The sequence below is a fragment of the Cryptomeria japonica genome, chromosome 7 (genome assembly GCF_030272615.1).
Source record: "Cryptomeria japonica chromosome 7, Sugi_1.0, whole genome shotgun sequence".
NCBI lineage: Eukaryota > Viridiplantae > Streptophyta > Pinopsida > Cupressales > Cupressaceae > Cryptomeria > Cryptomeria japonica.
Window position 1 is genome coordinate 243,671,692 of NC_081411.1, and position 20,421 is coordinate 243,692,112.

Sequence of the window (20,421 nt, forward strand, 5' to 3'; positions counted from 1 at the left end):
CGGATCTATCAAGAAAATTCACAATCTCCAAGGAAACCAACTATAATGATTCAAAACCATTGATAAAATTAATTCTAATATAACCTTCTCATATTGGTTGATGACTTCACTTGTAAACTTTCTCTCTCACTTTTGCTAATGTTGAATTAATGACCACATTTTATTAGCAAAACATAAATGATTATATGTGTTCAAAAGGAGAAAGCTATCGATGGAGAGAAAAATGGCAATGATAAAGGCCAATGGAGAAATGAAAATAATATCTTGTCAACACTTTTGAAGCCATTCAAAACTTGCCAACCGATCATCATTACACCAATTGCATTCACAAAAAAAAGGTTGAATCGTTGGTCAAAATTCTTCTCAATGATGCAAGAATTGGTTATTTTGTCCATCAACAATTTGGAAAGGTGACTTGAGTTACCAATTTGCCGATGAATATCTTAAAGCATTTCAAGCCAATACAAATCGGTGTTTCGCACAGGACTCATAACTTATTGAAATGGCAAATACTATCTCCATTTTATATCTCCACCGACCATTTTTGCTAAGTTGGATAAGTTAACAAAGAAGTCATTGCACATGGGTTTTTCATCTCAAAGGATCTGAATGATAGCAAGTGAGGGACTTTTGCAAAATTACTCCATCATCCACAATTATTGTTCAATTCAGCTTGTTCTTTCTCATCGGTGAGTTGTATTATTTGGCAAAGTCACCAAAAGAGAGTGAAAGATTCCTTCCGGCAGCTTACTTGGTAGATCGATATGAGAAGTGCTAGTTGGAGAATATACCCAATCTCATCGATAAGTTGGTCAACTTGATAAAGAAGATGATACACTTGATTTATGTCCTCTTCGATAACTTAGGTAAAATTCAAAAGATAATAGCCTGTTCGAGTTCCATTTGGCATCGATGATTTAATATGTGGCAAATGATAAGAAAATCATTAATGTGAAGTTAGTTTTTATAACTAACTCCCAAACGGCTTTGAAGCTCCTCTATCTGGCTCTTTCCAAATTCTAAACAACTTATGCCAATGTTAAATCTTTCGAGTCAGAGTAACATGGTTTCCTAGATGCTCCCAGTTCATGCTAAAACAGAGATGTAGATAGGGTACGTATGTTGTTAAAGGAAGACATGAAATGAATTCATCAAACATAAAGATTGCAGGCTAAGCACCAGAATAGATGTATGGAGTCGATAACTCATCCAATGGTCTGATAGAAGGTGTCAAAGAAATTTCATCTCAAGGAATGCAATGAAATGATCGCAATTGACGTAAATAACTAGAAACTTTCAATCAAATGAGATTTGTAAATGCATAGTTGAATTGTTGAATTCCACGACCTTTACCAGCATTCTGCTCAAACCAATATGGGAGTTTTAAAATAGCAACTGGGCATCCATCAAAGTGCCTCGAAGAAATGATAATTAATGAACCGCAATAACTGCGGGATATTATAGCTAGAAGAGTTAAGTGAGTTCCCGCAGGATTCAATGATACCACAATATGCACAAGCGGCTATAGAAACCCAGAAGCAAATGCACTTGGTGGGTGTAAAGGTTCTGCAATCATTTCCATCGACCTCTCTGCTTACGCAACAATGGAATCGCAAGGATATTCATCAAAGCATTTGGGGACAAGAATTAACAGATTTTTATCATTTTTTGTAGTTGTAGTGCCTTGGTTGATATGCATGAAAAATTTATGCACTTGATTTCTTTAATAGAATGCATTAATGATATGTCATATCATGACATGCCATGATTGTAGATTGAAGGGTATGCACAAAAATTATCTTGAAATGTATAGAGGAATTAAATGTCATTGATATATCCTTTTGAATTGAAGTCGATCAGTTCTGCAATAGAGTGGAGTGGAAATTCAAGTGGAGTAATGTTTATATGTTATAGTAGTTACTACATGCAAAAAGGATGTATATGGTGATAAAAAGGCCTTTGAGAATCAACTTGTAATGATGACATGATGTGAATTATACTAAAGATAGTATGTAATCAAATCCACTACTAAAGATACATGAACGAGCAACTCATAGTTTAGAAGAAAATATGGAGGCTACCTTGACAAGACTGACATCAAGTTCTTTCTTCAATGTAATGGATTTCAAATGGCCTTTTGTAAAAGTGACTATGTCACTTATTGTAACTATAAGTTAGAATTTGGACTCAATTCTTGTACAAGCTAGTTATCCTAACTAATTTCTGCAAGGGTAGTTATTTTTAGTTAGCCAAGTAGTTATCCTAAATGGTTATGAAAAGTTAGTTATCTTAAGTGGATATTGAGGAAGTTATTCTAAATAATTACACAAAATGGTTAGATTAAGTGGTTACCAAAAGTAGTTATGAGTTGGTTACTAAGGTAGTTATTGCAGGATGCCTATAAGTACAAGGCCAATTCATTTGTAAAGGGATACACGGGGACAGAGGGGAGACTATGGAGAAATTCTTAGAGAAATAATTTGATGAATTTTGTGTTTGCATGTTGTATAGAAGAGTTTTTGAGATTGTATAATTTCATGAAAATAATAAAGGATGCATTTAGCTTGTATGTGTTCGATGTGCTTCTTAAGTTATTATTACTAATCTTTTGTATGTCAAATTAGTGATATCTTTTGTCTATGTGCAAATTATTTGTCATATATTGGAATGCTTACAATTCATGCAATTGATTTAATGAAACACAATCAAGCTTTGGTATCTTGGTTTGGATGTGCTAGAGTTACCCATCTCTTCATATGTTGAGATATTTGCGTGTCAAACTTATATTGTGCTTAAATCCCCCTTTGTAATTGTTATCTATTGTGAAATCTCAATTGGTATTCATATGTCTATTGTTGGGGTTTTTGTTCTTTATATTTCTTTAGTTCTATGTTTTCTCCTTTATGTACTTTCAGGTTAAAAGTACACAAAAATCTCAAATACTCCCATCATACGAGGGAGCTGCCCCTCTCAAATGCAGAGGAAGATTGCAGATTGATTGCAATCTCTCCAACTATTGGAACGGTTGTCACTTCTCTTCAAGTGAAAAGGGTCAATTTTAAAGGAGAATTCACAATGACAAATCCGTTTACCAACAGATTTTTGGAGACTCTACTGAGGATCAAAGTACCAGTGTACTTTGTTCCTCATAAATTTTAAGGTACCTTCTTCAGAATTAAGGTTGGCAACTTTGTCTGAAAGATCGAATACAGAAGAATTGTTTGGTACAAAGGAAAAATTGAAAGTGATAGTGAAAGTGATGATGAAGACTATTTATATCAAAAGAAGCAAGTTCATGATGAGCCCATACAAGTTGAATTCTTGAAGAGCCTTTATGGTGGTATGCAGTTTACTCTTGATAAGATTCATCCCTCTTTATGTCAAGTGTTGCGAAAGATTGAAGACAAAAGTGATTTTTCTCCTCTACCAGTTTCTGAACAGAATCAAAGTCTTGATGATCCTAAACACGTTAACTTCCTGAAGAATTTCTATAGTGAAAAGCAACTTGAACCAGAGGTAAACAAAATTAATGATGAAGAAAAAGATCCACATATTTCACTTGCTGCTCAAAGCAATCAAGATTTTTATGATGTTGAACAAGTTCAATTTTTTAAATGCTTTTATGGTGATAGGCAGCTTGATCCTAACAATGTGCATCCTTCCTTGCTTAAAAAATTTCAAGAGATTGAACAAAAAGATGAAGGAAAGAATTATTTTCTTGAAGATGTGCACATTTCTGATGAGATGTCTTGTGATCCAAGTTTTGAAAAAGATCCATCACATTATTCATGTGTTGAGGAAGATGAAGCCATATTAGCTCATATAGATACATGTCCAAAGAATGATCAAGATGAAGTGTGTGTTGAAGAAAAAGAGGATTGTGTTCCCGTATGCCATGAGCATGATGAAGAGGAAGTGAGTGATGAAGAAAAAGAAGATTGCATCCATGGATGCAATGAGCATTATCAATATTATCATGGCAAGAAAGAAATCCTTCATCAATCTGATAACAAGGAGCCTGAAGATGGTGAATCAAATTCTTTCCAGGCATGCATGCAGCCCAAGAATGAAGAGAATGGTGAAGAAGAGATGCATAAAGATGAATCTCCAGTAGTCTTTATTCCCAGTTGGTTTCTCAATGCTCCAGATGATGATTTCCTTTGTGGAGAAGACATTCCTATTATTCCATCACCAATCAATGAAGGTGACAGTAGCATTGATGATGTCAATGTTTCAGTAACTTTTGAGCAGCCTTTCATTACCATGACCAATGGAGAGGCAACCACAAGTGGAACTATGAAAATATCTTCTTTTCATTCATAAATAGAGACATTTACTTTCGAAGATATTGATGAACTTCCATATCAGCCCCAAGTGAAAGAAGATGTGTCATTGAGCATCCAGTCTTTATCATACATGCAACCTGAGTATGAAGTTTTCATATTTCATGAAGAGTTTCATATAGAAGAATCCTCAAGTCAAGAGAATATAGAAGGCTATGTGGGTATTGTTGAGAAAGTTGAAAGTGAAATCTATGTAGGTGTATCAACCTTGGTGGAAGTGCAATATATGCATTATGGAGAAGTCAAGGTTCACAACAATCCAATTTTTGAATTTTTAGATCAAGAAGACTCACCTATATCAAAGGATAGCTTTGGGAATTATGCCAATAGTGAAGCAAGGAATGAGGTAATGGATGATCTAATGAAGGAAGCCAATGAAGTTAACTCTTGTGATGTTTGTATCCCAGATTGGTGCTTGAAAGCTCCAAATGATGATTCCTTCTATGGTGAAAACATCTACATCAATCCTTTGTTTTCAAATGAATACTTTTCTATAGAAGCTAACATTCAAGGAAAAGATTCAATACTTGTACCAGCTCAAGCTTCTTCACTTCTCAAATTATATAAAGGATGTCCAATTCGAGGTTTGATTTCTTCCAAACCAAACTATCAAAGGGATCTTCAAATAGAGGATAATGGTCTGCTTGAGAATATTCCACAAATTGCCAATAATTTTCAAAGTGGTACCCAAATCTTTCAAGAGATCTTGCAGATTTATGATGAGATATGGTTGATTGGTCTGTTAGTCAAATATATTTCTTATCTTATACATGTTGATCATCTCAACCTATGGAGCTTCCAAGTGTTATACAAATACTCATCACTTTTCTGGATAGGTTCCTATTTTTCTCAGCCTATGAATGGCTTTGTATGATCAATCCTGGAGAAATTTCATGTACATATCTAGTCAGAATTTTTTGTTGTGTTGGTTCCATTTTTGGTTTGTGCTTATTCTCTCTTGTTCTCTCCTCTTTTTTTTGACTCTATTGCCCAATGGATAGTACACTAGCCTGCGAACCAGTGATTTTGGGTTCATTCTGCGTACTTTGTAGTCCTTGTCCACAGTCAAAGCCACATGTTAGCCCCATTTTCAAATCAAAAGATCTATCAAGAAAATTCACAATCTCCAAGGAAACCAACTATAATGGTTCAAAAGCATTGATAAATTAAATTCTATAACCTTCTCATATTGGTTGATGACTTCACTTGTAAACTTTCTCTCTCACTTTTGCTAATGTTGAATTAATGACCACATTTTATTAGAAAAACATAAATGATTATATGTGTTCAAAATGAGAAATCTATCGATGGTGAGAAAAATGCCAATGATAAAGGCCAATGGAGATATAAAAATAATGTCTTGTCGAACCGATCTTCATTTCACCAATTGCATTGACAAAAAAAGGTTGAATCGTTGGTCAAAAGCCTTCTCAACGGTGCAAGAATTGGTTATTTTGTCCATCAACAATTTGGAAAGGTGACCTGAGTTATCGATTTTCCGATGAATATCTTAAAGCATTTCAAGCCAATACAAATCGGTGTTTCACACAAGACTCATAACTTACAGAAATGGCAAATGCTATCTCCATTTTATATCTTCATCGACCACTTTTGCTAAGTTGGCCAAGTTAACAAAGAATTCATTGCATGTGGGTTTTTCATCTCAAAGGATCTGAATGTTAGCAATGTGAGGCACTTTTGCAAAATTACTCCATCATCCACAATTATCGTTCAATTCAGCTTGTTCTTTCTCATCGGTGAGTTGTATTATGTGGCCAAGTCACCAAAAGAGAGTGAAAGATTCCTTCCAGCGACTTACTTGGTAGATCGATATGAGAAGTGCTAGTTGGAGAATATGCCCAATCTCATCGATAAGTTTGTCAACCCGAAGAAGAAGCTGATACACTTGATTTATGTCTTCTTCAATAACTTAGGTAAAATTTAAAAGATAATAGCCTATTCAAGTTCCATTTGGCATTGATGATTTGATACATGGCAAGTGATAAGAAAATCATTAATGTGAAGTTTGTTTTTATAACTAACTCCCAAACAGATTTGAAGCTCCTCTATCTGGCTCTTTCCAAATTCTAAACAACTTATGCCGATATTAAATCTTTTGAGTCAGAGTAACATGGTTTCCTAGATGCTCCCAGTTCATGCTAAAATAGAGATGTAGATAGGGTACATATGCTATTAAAGGAAGACATGAAATGAATTCATCAAACATAAAGATTGCAAGCTAAGCACCAGAATAGACATATGGAGTTGATAACTCATGCAATGGTTTGATAGAAGGTGTCAAAGAAATTACATCTCAAGGAATGTAATAAAATGATCATAGTTGATGTAGATAACCATAAACTTTCAAGAAAATGAGATTCGCAGATACATAGTTGAATTCCACAACCTCTACCAGCATTCTTCTCTAACCAAAATGGGAGTTTTAAAACAACAACTGGGCATCCATCAAAGTGGCTCAAAGAAACGTTAATTAATGAATCGCAATGATTGCGAGATATTATAGTTAGAAGAGTTAAGTGAGTTCTCGTAGGATTCAATGATACCACAATATGCACAAGTGGCTATAGAAACCCAGAAGCAAATGCACTTGGTGGGTGTAAAGGTTCTGCAATCATTTCCATCGACCTCTCTTCTTACGGAACAATGGAATCGCAAGGATATTCATCAAAGCATTTGGGGACAAGAATTAACAGATTTTTATCATTTTTTGTAGTTGTAGTGCCTTGGTTGATATGCATGAAAAATTTATGCACTTGATTTGTTTAATAGAATGCCTTAACGCTATGTCATATCTTGACATGCCATGATTGCAGATTGAAGGGTATGCACAAAAAATATCTTGAAATGTATAGAGGAATTAAATGTCATTGATATATCCTTTTGAATTGAAGTCGATCAGTCCTGCAATAGATTGGAGTGGAAGTTCAAGTGGAGTAATGTTTATATGTTATAGTAGTTACTACACACAAAAAGGATGTATATGGTGATAAAAAGGCCTTTGAGAATCAACTTGTAATGATGATATGATGTGAATTGTATTAAAGATATTATGTAATCAAATCCACTACTAAAGATACATGAAGGAGCAACTCACGGTTTAAAAGAAAATATGGAGGCTACCTTGACAAGACTAACATCAATTTCTTTCTTCAATGTAATGGATTTCAAATGGCCTTTTGTAAAAGTGACAATGTCACTTATTGTAACTATAAGTTAGAATTTGGACTCAATTCTTGTAAAAGTTAGTTATCCTAACTAATTTCTGCAAGGATAGTTATTTTTAGTTAGCCAAGTAGTTATCCTAAATGGTTATCAAAACTTAGTTATCTTAAGTGGATATTTAGGAAGTTATTCTAAATAATTACGCAAAATGGTTAGATTAAGTGGTTACCAAAAGTAGTTATGAGTTGGTTATTAAGGTAGTTATCGCAAGATGCCTATAAATACAAGGCCAATTCATTTGTAAATGGATACATGGGGACAGAGGGGAGACTATGGAGAAATTCTTAGAGAAATATTTTGATGAATTTTGTGTTTGCACTTTGCATAGAAGAGCTCTTGAGATTGTATAATTTCATGAAAATAACAAAGGATGCATTTAGCTCGTATGTGCTCAATGTGCTTCTTAAGTTATTATTACTAATCTTTCGTATGTCAAATTAGTGATATCTTTTGTCTATGTGCAAATCATCTGTCATCTATTGGAATGCTTACAATTCATGCAGCTGATGTAATGAAACACAATCAAGCTTTGGTATCTTGGTTTGGATGTGCTAGAGATACCCATCTCTTCGTATGTTGAGATATTTGCGTGTCAAACTTATATTGTGCTTAAATCCCCATTTGTAATTGTTATCTATTGTGAAATCTCAATTGGTATTCGTATGTCTATTGTTGGGGTTTCTGTTCTTTATATTTCTTTAGTTCTATGTTTTCTCCTTTATGTACTTTCAGGTTAAAAGTACACAAAAATCTCAAATACTCCCATCATACGAGGGAGTTGCCCCTCTCAAATGCAGAGGAAGATTGCAGATTGATTGCAATCTCTCCAACTATTGGAACGGTTGTCACTTCTCTTCGAGGGAAAAGCGTCAATTTTAAAGGATAATTCACAGTGACAAATCCGTTTACCAGCAAGAAGGTAAATTAATCATACTAAAAATCTAGGGTATGCAAACCTTCCAATAGAGTAGTATATTTCCACATCTCATCACTGGTTATTTCATTTTTTTAAGTTGTTGCAGCTAACGTAAATCTTTCTAATAGTAGAGATTTAGTACAACAGAAGTATATCCCTTCTAAATTGGAGAATATTAAAAACCTATTAAGCATTCCTGAGAAATCACATTATTCTAAAACTGATTGGTATTTTTCCAAGTTTCTAAAGGGGTTTCGTGTTTAATTTATGAGTGTAACAGCCCTAGTTTAGAGCAATACCGCCCTGGTATCTAATTCTAGAGGAGCTCATCATGATCTTTGAACTATAAATCATTCTCTTATATATTGTATTAAGAAAGGTGCATTTAAATACACACATACATCCACCCATACAAACCCCTAAATATATTTATATATATAAGAGATGTGCACGTATGCAGCAATGTTGATTTAAACTTTCTTATACTCATTTCCAAAAAACCAGAAGTGTAGAAATTTAAGTAACTTTTTCCCTTTTCAAAATTAAAAAATGCAGAGATTTAAATATATATTTATTTCTCTCTTTTTCTAATTAAACCCAATAACTCTAAACCTCTACGCTATAAACAACATAAAGCATTTCTCTTATTTCACACAAATCCATTCAAGAATTCAATCTATGAGAAGAAAACAGAGGAAATATAACTTGCTAGGTTTGTAAATATCACATGACATGTAAATGAAGAACAAATCAGCTCAGTGCCCTTCATAGTGAATCCTCTTTGTTCTCCATGTTTCCAAATAACCAAAGTGTTGAACACAAAGTACCACTGAGAGGGGGGTGAATCAATGGTTCCTAATCTTTTTGACTTTTAAAGAAACTTCATAAAAACGGTTGTTATCTTAAGCACTAAACAATCAAACTAGAAAAGAAAAAGAGGAGACCAAAAAGGACAATCACACAAATTCAACCCACAATACTAGATGTATGAGGAAAACCCAATAGGGAAAAACCTCTGTGAGAAATGCTACTAGAGACTACTGCTCCAATCCAACCTCACAAGTAAAACACTGAATTACAAAGATTTAGGGCACCAACCCAAGGAGCACCAACCCCTGCACCAAGTTCCAACTTGGTGATGTATATTGAAATACAATTTTAATATAGTTATATCTTCTTGTTGCAAATGAGTTCTGCAAATCTTGATCAAATAGGTTACTGCCAGTTGACAGTCTTTTCTTCTCTACTAGATCTCACACTACCGGTTATGAGATCACTCTCTCTGATTCTTGGCCTCTCTTCTCTCTCTCTCTCTCTCTCTCTCTCTCTCTCTCTCACAGTCTCACAACTCACTTTGACATACTTGTATGTCGCCTTTCTCAACCACACCTCCCCGGTTTGCTCAACTATTGGACCTGCTACAGTTATACCGATACTCAATCACTGTCGGTTAAACCCTCTTATCGATTTTCTTGTTGACTCACTCTGCAACTTACTTAGAATAAATTCTAAGGGAGATGATTCTTCTCTGAACTCATGCTCTATTCAATCTTCTTCTACTCCTCAAGCATCAACCTTTTTTGTTTTGATCTCATGTATTTATAATCGTGGTTTCCCGCAAAGAACACATTCAAACACTGTCATGTTAGGTTTTCCTTCTCCAACTCGATCCAAATATGATTTGATTTTCTTTTCTTTTCCGAGGATAAGATCTTCATGACATCGATCAATCACCAACAAATCTTTTCATTCCAATGTGCATTTTCTAAATCTGGAGGTCTGCACCATGCCTATCTTATTTTCTCTATCATTCGCCATTAATGGATTTTCTATTTCCTTCACCAAATAGGTAAAAAGATCAAATATTTTTGCAGGATGAGTGCAGCTGCTTTTCTAGCTTGCCTTCCCTGAGCCACAATCCTCTGGCATCCTCTGTGACTTGACAGTTCCTCATAAAAGGCAACCTGCTTGTAGATTTGTTACATCGATGCACCCTCCACCGACCTGTGCAATACCTCCACCTAGCATTCATTTGTCATGCTTGTTGACATCCACCTTAGCTTGACTTCCTATGTCAGTTTGACATACTTTGTCAACCAAGGTTGACTATCGGTTTAGTTTATGTTACTGGTATGACCATCAAACATCCTCTCTGCATTGTTCACTGATTGTTGTGCCTTCATAACACGCAAATAACCTTCATCCTGGTTTATGCCTTACCGATAAGCCTTCTTTACCGGTAGATGACACAAGTCACATTTACCGGTATCCTTCCTTTTGTCTTTCTCTTCTTATACCTATCACCAATTCTTACTTACCGATTACCTAGCCAAACCGGTTGACATCAATGACAACTTAATGCCAAATTGCCAACAATCTCCCCCTTTGGCATTGATGTCAACTTACTGCAAGACACTTTGTACCGACACATTCTCCCCCTTTGACATAATGATAAAGGGTATTGTACACTCCCCCTTTGATCCATACCGATCTCCCCCTTAGACTGCTATGAACTCCTCCTAAACTATATAAATCCTTCCTTTCTCAAGTGCATGCGACAGATGACACAACTCCTAACTTGTGTCGTAGGTACTCAAAAGTGCTTACCGATAATGGTTTGGTGAAAATGTCTGCTACTTGTTCTCTGGTAGGGACATAATCCACCTTTACTTCATGTCCTTCAACCTTCTCTCTGAGAAAATGATACTTGATAGAAATGTGCTTTGTTCTAGAATGCATCACTGGATTCTTTGCTATGTTGATTGCACTTGAATTATCACACCTGATGAGAATAGGATCAATGATGTCCACCTATATGTCTTTGAGGGTCTACTTCATCCAAAGCACCTAAGAGAAACATGTAGCAACAACAATGTATTCTGCTTCAGCAGTTGATAGAGAGACTGGGTCCTTCTTCTTGCTATGCCACGAGACCAATCGGTCACCTAGGAAGAATGCACCACTAGTTTTCCTCTTCCGACCATCAATGCAACCTACCCAATCAACATCAGTGTAGGCTTCCAAGATGAATTCCCCTTATTTAGGGTACCACAATCCATAACTGAGTGTTCCTTGTAGGTACCTAAAGATTTTGCTTACAACATTCATTTGTGACTGCTTAGGTACAGTTTGAAATTTGGCCACCATGCACACTGCATGTACTATATCCGGTCTTGAAGTAGTTAGATATAATAGACTGCCTATCATTGATCTATACAAAGTCTAATCCACCACAGGTGATTCATCATTCTTGCTTAATTTACTTTCGGTCACCATGGGGTACTTACCGGTTTGCAATCCTCTAGTTGAAATTTCTTCAACATTTCCTTTGCATACTTGATTTGTGAGATACAGATTCCCTTATCTTGCTGTAATATCTGCAAACCAAGGAAGTATGTCAATTCACCAAGCATTGACATCTCAAATTCTAACTGCATCTGATCAGCAAATTCTTTGTAGAGGGTGTCCTTATTGCCTCCAAAGATAATGTCATCTACATACACAACCACAATGATCATGTGGTTCCCATGTTTCTTTATGTACAAATTGTTGTCAGCACTCCTCTTTTTGAATCCCCGCTCCTTCAGGTACTGATCTAATCTTGAATACCATGCTCTAGGAGCTTTCTTTAAACCATACAGGACCTTCTTCAATCGGCACACAAATGTTTCATCATCATGTAGCAAAAACCCTTTCAGTTGCTCCATGTACACTTCTTCCAAATTTCCATTTAGGAAGACAGATTTTACATCCATTTGATATACTTTATAACCCTTGTAGGTAGAGAAGGCTAGAAACATTCTAATTGCTTCTACTCTAGCTACTGGTGCAAATGTTTCTTCAAAGTCAATTCCCTCTACCTAAGAGTATCATTTGCACACTACTCTAGCTTTATGCCTAACAATTGTACCTTCTTCATTCATCTTATTCCGGTAGACCCATTTAGTGCCAATGATGTTCTTGTCTTCCAGTCTAGGAACTAATTCCCAAGTCTTGTTCTTCTCAGTCTGTTGCATTTCTTCTTCCATGGCATCCATCCATTCTTGTCTTTTGCTAGCCTCATTGAATGTCTTAGGTTCTACTTCAATCATGAGGCAGAAGTTGACTTGTTCATCATTCTGATCAAGTCTTCTCCTAGTCTGCACGCCATCACTCTTAGTTCCTAGAATTTTCTCTTCTGGGTGATTCAACTGCACATACCTTCTGGGAGCCTTCTTGGATGCTTCTTCTAGTTCATTATCTAACTGAGCTTCCTCACCTTCATCACCAGAATCATCATACCGGTTAACCAGTGGTTGACTTCCTTTGTGCATGTCCTCATCAACTTTTATATGCACACTCTCAATGACTATTCTTAGTCTTTTGTTGTAGCATTTGTAGGCCTTGCTATTAGATGAGTAACCAAGGAATATTCCTTCATCAGTCCTGGATTCAAAGCTACCTAGACCATCCATATCTCTTTTGATAAAACACTTACTTCTAAATACTTTGAAGTATTTTACTAAAGGCTTTTGATCATACCAAAAATCATAAGGTGTCATTCTATTGTTTGTTCTTAATTGAACCCGGTTCAAAGTATATGTTGCAGTATGAACAACTTCCTTCCAATATGTGTTTGGCAGACTGGCCTCATTTAGCATGGTTCTGGCCATCTCCTTAACTATCTCATTCTTTCTTTCTACCACACCATTTTTCTATGGTGTCCTAGGGGTTGATTATTGCCTTCTAATTCCATGTTTTTCACAATAATCTTCAAATTCATTTGATGTGAACTCTCCACCCTGGTCTGATCTTAGACATTTTAGCTTGCACCCACTTTATTTCTCCACCATCTTCCTAAAGATCTTGAATCTGTCAAATGCTTGTGACTTATCTTCTAGGAAGGTGACCCATGTCATTCTTGAGTACTCATCAATAAAGAGCATAAAATATCTTTCACCGGCAAGAGCTCTTTTCCTAGTTGGACCACACAAATCTGTATGCACAATTTCAAGTGGTCTAGAGGTGTTGTGCTCTTTTGTTTTGAAACTCACCTTTGATTTCCTTTCACACATTCATCACAAAATGTGCTTACCAGTTTGATGATGGGTGGAATATTCCTCACACACCCCTTTCTGCTTACTACAACTAAGTTATCAAAGTTTATGTGGCCTAATCTTCGATTCCACAACCATCTTTCATCAACATGTCCTATCATGCATTGGGACTTATAGCATTCCTTCAGATTATAAACATTTCCATATGGTCTCTTTCCTTCTGCCACAACCTGACCGGTATTGTCTTTCTTTATGTAGCAACCGGTTGAGTCAAAAGTGAATTTATAACCTTTGTCACATATCCGACTCACACTTAGTAAATTGTGCTTTAGGCCTTCCACATAATATACATCATGTGCCTTCAATTTTCCATCAATACTTAGAGTACCTTTTCCCTTTATCTTGATGGATGAGTTGTCTCTGAATCTTACTGAACCACCATTCCAATCCTCTAGTTTGATAAATTTATTTTTATCACCAGTCATGTGGTTGGAACAACCACTATCTACAACCCATAGATTTTTCCTTTCAACATGTAAGGCAGTCTGCACTATCAGACTTGATTCTGCCTTTTCTTTTTCTTTCTCAACCCATACCGGTTTGGTTTCCTTCTTCTAGTCATCTACTATTTTGTGCTCCAGTTCAACTATCGGTCCTTGATGAGGATTTGTCTTCTTATGCTTGAACTTCTTGAGTTCTCTTGTTTTACTCAGTTCCTCAAGAGCACTTATAAGCTTTCCTTCTAAATCAATTTCTTCCTCATATTCACCAACCGGTTCATCAAGTGTCGTAAAAAGATTAATTTTTCTGTCATTCTCATGGTAGTCATCTTCCGATGCACTTTCTTCATCTGTGGTGTCATCCTCAGTAGTATATAGGTTGTTCTTCTTCTGGTAGCCTCTCCTTCCTTGTCGGTAGACAATTCTTTCTTTATCTTTACCAGCAAATCTGCCAAAACCTCTTGACTCATCTCCACCGGTTTCATTATAAGGACATTTTGTGGCAAAGTGTCCAACTTCACCACAGTTAAAACATTTTAGTGGTAGCTTTCCTTTATACTTGTCGGATCCTCTTTTGAGCTTTCTGAAAAAGTTTGCTACCTCTGCATCAGAATCTTCACTAGATCTTTTATGAGTAGCAACTTTTTTGCCCTTCTGGGTGGTGTTGAATGTTGCCTCTTTCCTTAAGGAAGCATCACCAGTTGTTCTCATTTCATAGGTTGTTAGTGAGCCAAATAGCTCATCCATTGAAAAGATCTTTTGATCCTTGGCTTCTTCTATGGTAGATACCTATGTATCATACTTAGATAGAAGGGACCTAAGTACCTTCTTGACAAGGATCTCGTCTGCAATTTATTCTCCAAGTCCTTTGATGGTGTTCACAGTTTCATCAAATATATGAAGGTAGTCTGCAATCTTTTCATCATCCTTCATCTTGATGCCTTCAAGTTGGCCCCTTAGTGCTTGCATCTTGGCCTCTTTAACTTTTGCATCTCCTTCAAACAATCTTTGCAATTTATCCCAAGTCTCCTTGGCTGATGCACAGTGCATGACTTTGACAAACTCATTAGATAGCTCGCTCAAGATAGCATGTTTGGCCTTTGCATTGTTCTCATACTCCTTCTTAGAATCTGGATCAGTGGGAGGAACACTATGAACATCATATCCATTCTTTATAGACATCCACACATCAAAACCAAGGGAGGAAATATAGGTCTCCATTCTTCTGCTCCAGAAGGCATAGTTGGAAGCAGACTCATTTCTTGCCTTTGTGTTCTAAGTCCAGAATCTACCCAAGGTTTAAAAATAATCAAGAACCTACGCTCTGATACCAATTGTTGAACACATAGTACCACTAAGAGGGAGGTGAATCAGTGGTTCCTAATCTTTTTACTTTCAAATCAACTTCAGAAAAAACAATTGTTATCTTAAGCACTAAACAATAAAACAAGAAAAGCAAAAGAGGAGACCAAAAAGGACAGTCACACAAATGCAACCCACAACACCAATGTACGAGGAAAACCCAATATGGGAAAAACCTTGGTGAGAAATGTTGTTGGAGACTACTACTTGAATCCAACCTCACAAGTAAAACACTGAATAACAAAGATTTAGGGCACCAATCCAAGGAGCACCAACCCCTGCACCAAGTTCCAACTTGGTGATGCATATTGAAATAAAATTTTAACAGAGTTATAGCTTCTGTTGGCAATATGAAGGAATTGATTATATGTTGCATTGATGTTTTTTCATTGATGTCAACACTAGCTATTATGATTGGTTACCGGTAGACAAATTTTGATTACCGGTAGAAGAACTAGTGTTACCGGCAGAAGGAAGTATCAGTTGGATACTACCGACATGTTTGGATCAATGGAATATGTTTGGTTTGATGTGTTGCATGTTTCAAGAGTATGTTTTGGTCAGTTGGTACTGACTTGATGATCGGATGCTATCATACATTCTAGTAAGCCTATACCAGTAAGGATTTAGGGTTTTACCAGCAGAGCTTTTACTAAGAATCTTTGACGTGATGCATAAGTGGTGTTGGTGCGGCTTCTAGATGGAATTTGGGATGCAGAAGGTGATCTTTGTTTGTGCCTCGACTGATTGGAGACATCACTTTGGAGTGTGTGGACCTAAATTAGGTCTAGTATCTATCTAGGTTATGGACCGGTATCATGTAACATGCTATTAAGTGTTCTCTACACGTTACTGGGATGATTTATGGATTGGTTAATATTGTTTTGGTCTAAAGCCGACATTATATATCATTGTAATGTGCATGTATGTAATGATCTTATTGTAACATCTTTTAGATGGCCGACCTAATTGGTCTAGGCCTTAGGGTTTGTATAAATTGATGTAATATCTCATTGTAGATCATGGTCGTGGTCATGGTCATGGTCATGGAATGAAATATCATATGCGGAGGAGATTTGGTCGATCATAGGTGATTGAATTGGGTTTATGTAAGAGGTTAAAGGCCTCCGATATTGAGCTTAATCGGGACTGTAATTAGGCATGGTAGATGCTATCATTGACAGTTCATTCTTCTGAATTGTTGTACAATTATATTGAGGTGGTTATAACCTCTCTATAGTTAGTGAGACTCCTTTTTAATGAGCAGTACGCTCTAGGCAGTGTGCCTTCCTACATGTGCAGGCCCCTTATTGTATCACATACTTTCTGCAGAAGTATTATTTGAATGCGGGTAGGCTTCCCATCGTGGTTTTTCCCTTTACCAGGTTTTCCACATACAAATCATGGTGTTATGTGGTATGGTTGCATTGTGTTGATTCTATGTTTCATACTTAAGTTTTATTGCTTAAAGGTATTTGTTTCTGCTATTCCGGTATTCAATGTTTATGTGCTCCGGTTAAAGGTTATAAAGTGGTTTGATTAATATAATTTGTTGACAACTGATTCACCCCCCCCCCCCCCCACCCTCTTGGTTGTCCACCGGTTATTCTAACAATTGGTATCAGAGATTTGGTCCTCTTTTGCAGAAGCTTAACCGCTTGAGGTAGATCCTATGGCAACTAATAATTAAAATCCACCGGCAGTTATTTTCAAAAGAAAAATCCCGAAGCTATATGGAAAAAACTATTGGATATGAAAAATCCGAATGGAGACTCATATTAGATGTCTTGGAAAGGATATTTGGGAGATCATTGAGAAAGGATATACACCTTATGATCCGGCATCTGGCAATCTTGCTCCCGCAGACTTGGAAAAAATATTGAAAACGATTGTTGAGCTAGAGAAGCTCTCTTGTGTGCACTCACTGATCAACAACATGGGATTGTGATAAATCATCTGCAAAGGTTATGTGGGATAAATTACAAACTCTGAATGAAGGTGACCCTACTATCAAAATTGCTAAACTTGATGGTTACTGGGTAAAATATGAGAACTTGAAGATGGAAGATAATGAAAGAATTGCTACATTTATGGAAAAAGAGTAAATGAGATTGTCATGGGAATTCAATGTTGTGGAGGATCTTTGAGTGAAGATGAAAAAGTTTCTAAAGTTTTGAGATCCCTACCACCAGCTTACAAGATGAAGGCTACAACAATTAATGAATTGAGAACAATGGCAAACAATTCAGTTAACAGAGACATTCTGATTGGGAAATTATCTTCTTTTGAGCTTGAAGAATTTGGACCCTCTGGAGCTGCAAAGTCTGAACTTTCTTTTCATGCATCATCATCTATGGATAAAAATGATTGGAAAGTCCTATATGCAAAAGAATTGGAAGATATGAGGAAAGAGGATGAATAATTTGAGCAACTTGAAGCCTTATTTGCTACAAGGGTACCTAAAGGACCAGTAGGAAGTAAGTATGAAGGAAAAGAACCTTTTAAATATTTTGCATGTAATAAGATTGGTCATTTTGCATCTAGATTTCTTGAAAGGAATGCAAGATTTGAAGAAAGAGTTAAGAAAACATTTAAGCCTAATCAGAACAAATTTAGATTCAAGAAAAACAAACTATGCTACATAGTGGATGAGGAAGGCATTACTGATTCTAATGAACCGGTAGAAGACTTTGCTAGTGGATCTGGTAATGGGAAGGAATGGGTGTTCTATGCTATAAAGGAAGATGAACTAGAACCGGTTATCAAGAATGAAGAAAAGGCCCTGGCAGCAAAAGTTGAAGACAAGGATGAATGGGTAATTGATAGTGGATTCTCACATCATATGACTCGAGATAAAAGAAAAATTTTGTCCCTGGAAGAATACAATAGTGGTCAAGTCAGATTTGGAGATGACAAAGCATGTATGATCAAAGATAGAGGTATTATTTCTCTGGATGGTAAGCATAATACTGATAATATTTATTATGTAGAAGGTTTAAAGCATAATCTTTTAAGTGTTGGTCAATTGGCAGATAAAGGATTCCAACTTCAATTCAAAGATAGAAAATGCAAAATCGTTAACAGAATTGACTTGGAGATTGCAATCGGTACTCAGACTAGAGGTAATATCTTTCACCTGAACACCGGTGATAAGACATGTTTGATTGCTCATATTGATGAGAGTTCATTATGGCATAACAGGTTGTGTCATGTTAATTTTGATTGTATTTTTAAGATCAATTCAACAAAGGCAGTTAGAGATATACCTAAGATTATAAAGCCTCATAATCCAGTATGTAAGGAATGTCAATTGGGAAAGCAAGTTAGAACTTCTTTTAAGAGCATACATGATAAATCTAATGATGTGCTTGATTTGATTCATACTGACTTATGTGGTCCAACAAGGATCAGAAGCTTTCAAGGTGATAGGTACTCCATGCTAATAATTGATGATTATTCTAGAATGATGTGGGTGACTTTTCTAAGGAAGAAATTTGAATCTTTTGAGAAATTCAAGATCTTTAAAGCAATGGTGGAAACAAAAACTGGATTGAAAATCAAATGTCTAAGATCAGATCAAGGCGGTGAGTTCGCATCTCATGAATTTGATAGTTATTGTGAGATAAATGGAATTAGGAGACAATTATCTACACCCCAAACTCTCAGCAGAATGGAGTAGTGGAAAGGAAGAATAGAACCATTTTGGATGCAGTAAGAACCATGATGGTGGAAGCCAAATTGCCTCACATCTACTGGAGAGAAGCAGTGTGTACAACAGTCTGTACATTCAATAGAATTCATATCAAAGGTGAAACCAGTAAGACTCCTTATGAATTATGGTTTGGACATACACCTACTCTTAAATATTTCAGAATTTTTGGAAGTAAATGTTATATCAAAAGGGATGATTCAATTGGGAAGCTTAATCCTAAATGTGATGAAGGGATATTTCTTAGATATTCAATTCAAAGCAAAGCATATAGGTGTTATAACAAAAGATTGCAGAAAATTGTGGAGAGCACAAATGTGAAAGTGGGTGAGCAATACAAAGATTAATCTATATCATATGATAGAGAACCAGCAGTGGAAATGATCACAACTATGCCTCAACCAGTACAAGAGACTGAGACAGTTACACCAATACAATCAGAAAATTCAACTGTGACTGGCGATCAGAATAGAGAACCTGAAGTTCAAAAGACACCAAGGTATGTAAGATTAAATCATTATGGAGATCAAATCATTGGAGACAGGAACAAGGGAGTTATGACAAGAAGAAGATTGGCAAATGAAGACGTATGTCTTATTTCTCAATTTGATCTGGCATCTGTTATTGAAGCTTGTAAAGATAAATATTGGTTAAAGGCTATGGAAGATGAATTAGATCAGATAGAGAAGAATAAGACTTGGACTTTAGTTCCCCGGTCTGAAAATAAGAATGTTATTGGAACTAAATGGGTTTTTAGAAATAAACTAAATGAGGATGGTCAAGTTGTAAGAAACAAGGCTAGACTAGTTTGTAAAGGATATTCTCAAATGGAAGGAATTGATTATGGTGAGACATTTGCACCAGTAGCTAGAATTGAAGTTGTTAGACTATTTATTGCCTATGCAACATACAAGAGCTATAAGATCTATCAAACAGATGTTAAATATGCATTTTTGAATGGTGAACTTGAGGAAGAAGTATACATTGAGCAGCCTGATGGATTTTCACTGACATATGACAAAGATATGGTTTGCAGGTTAAGGAAAGCATTAAATGGATTGAAACAAGCTCCTAGAGCTTGGTATGCAAGGTTGGATAAATATCTTTTGAAGCTTGGTTTTACCAAAGGCAATGCTGACAGCAATTTATATTACAAGATCACTTATGATGATATTCTGATTATTGAAGTATTTATTGATGATATCATTTTTGGAGGTGAAGATAAATTGTGCATGGAATTTTCTAACAAAATGAAGGATGAATTTGAAATGTCTATGACTGGTGAGATGAGAATTTTCTTAGGTTTGCAGAT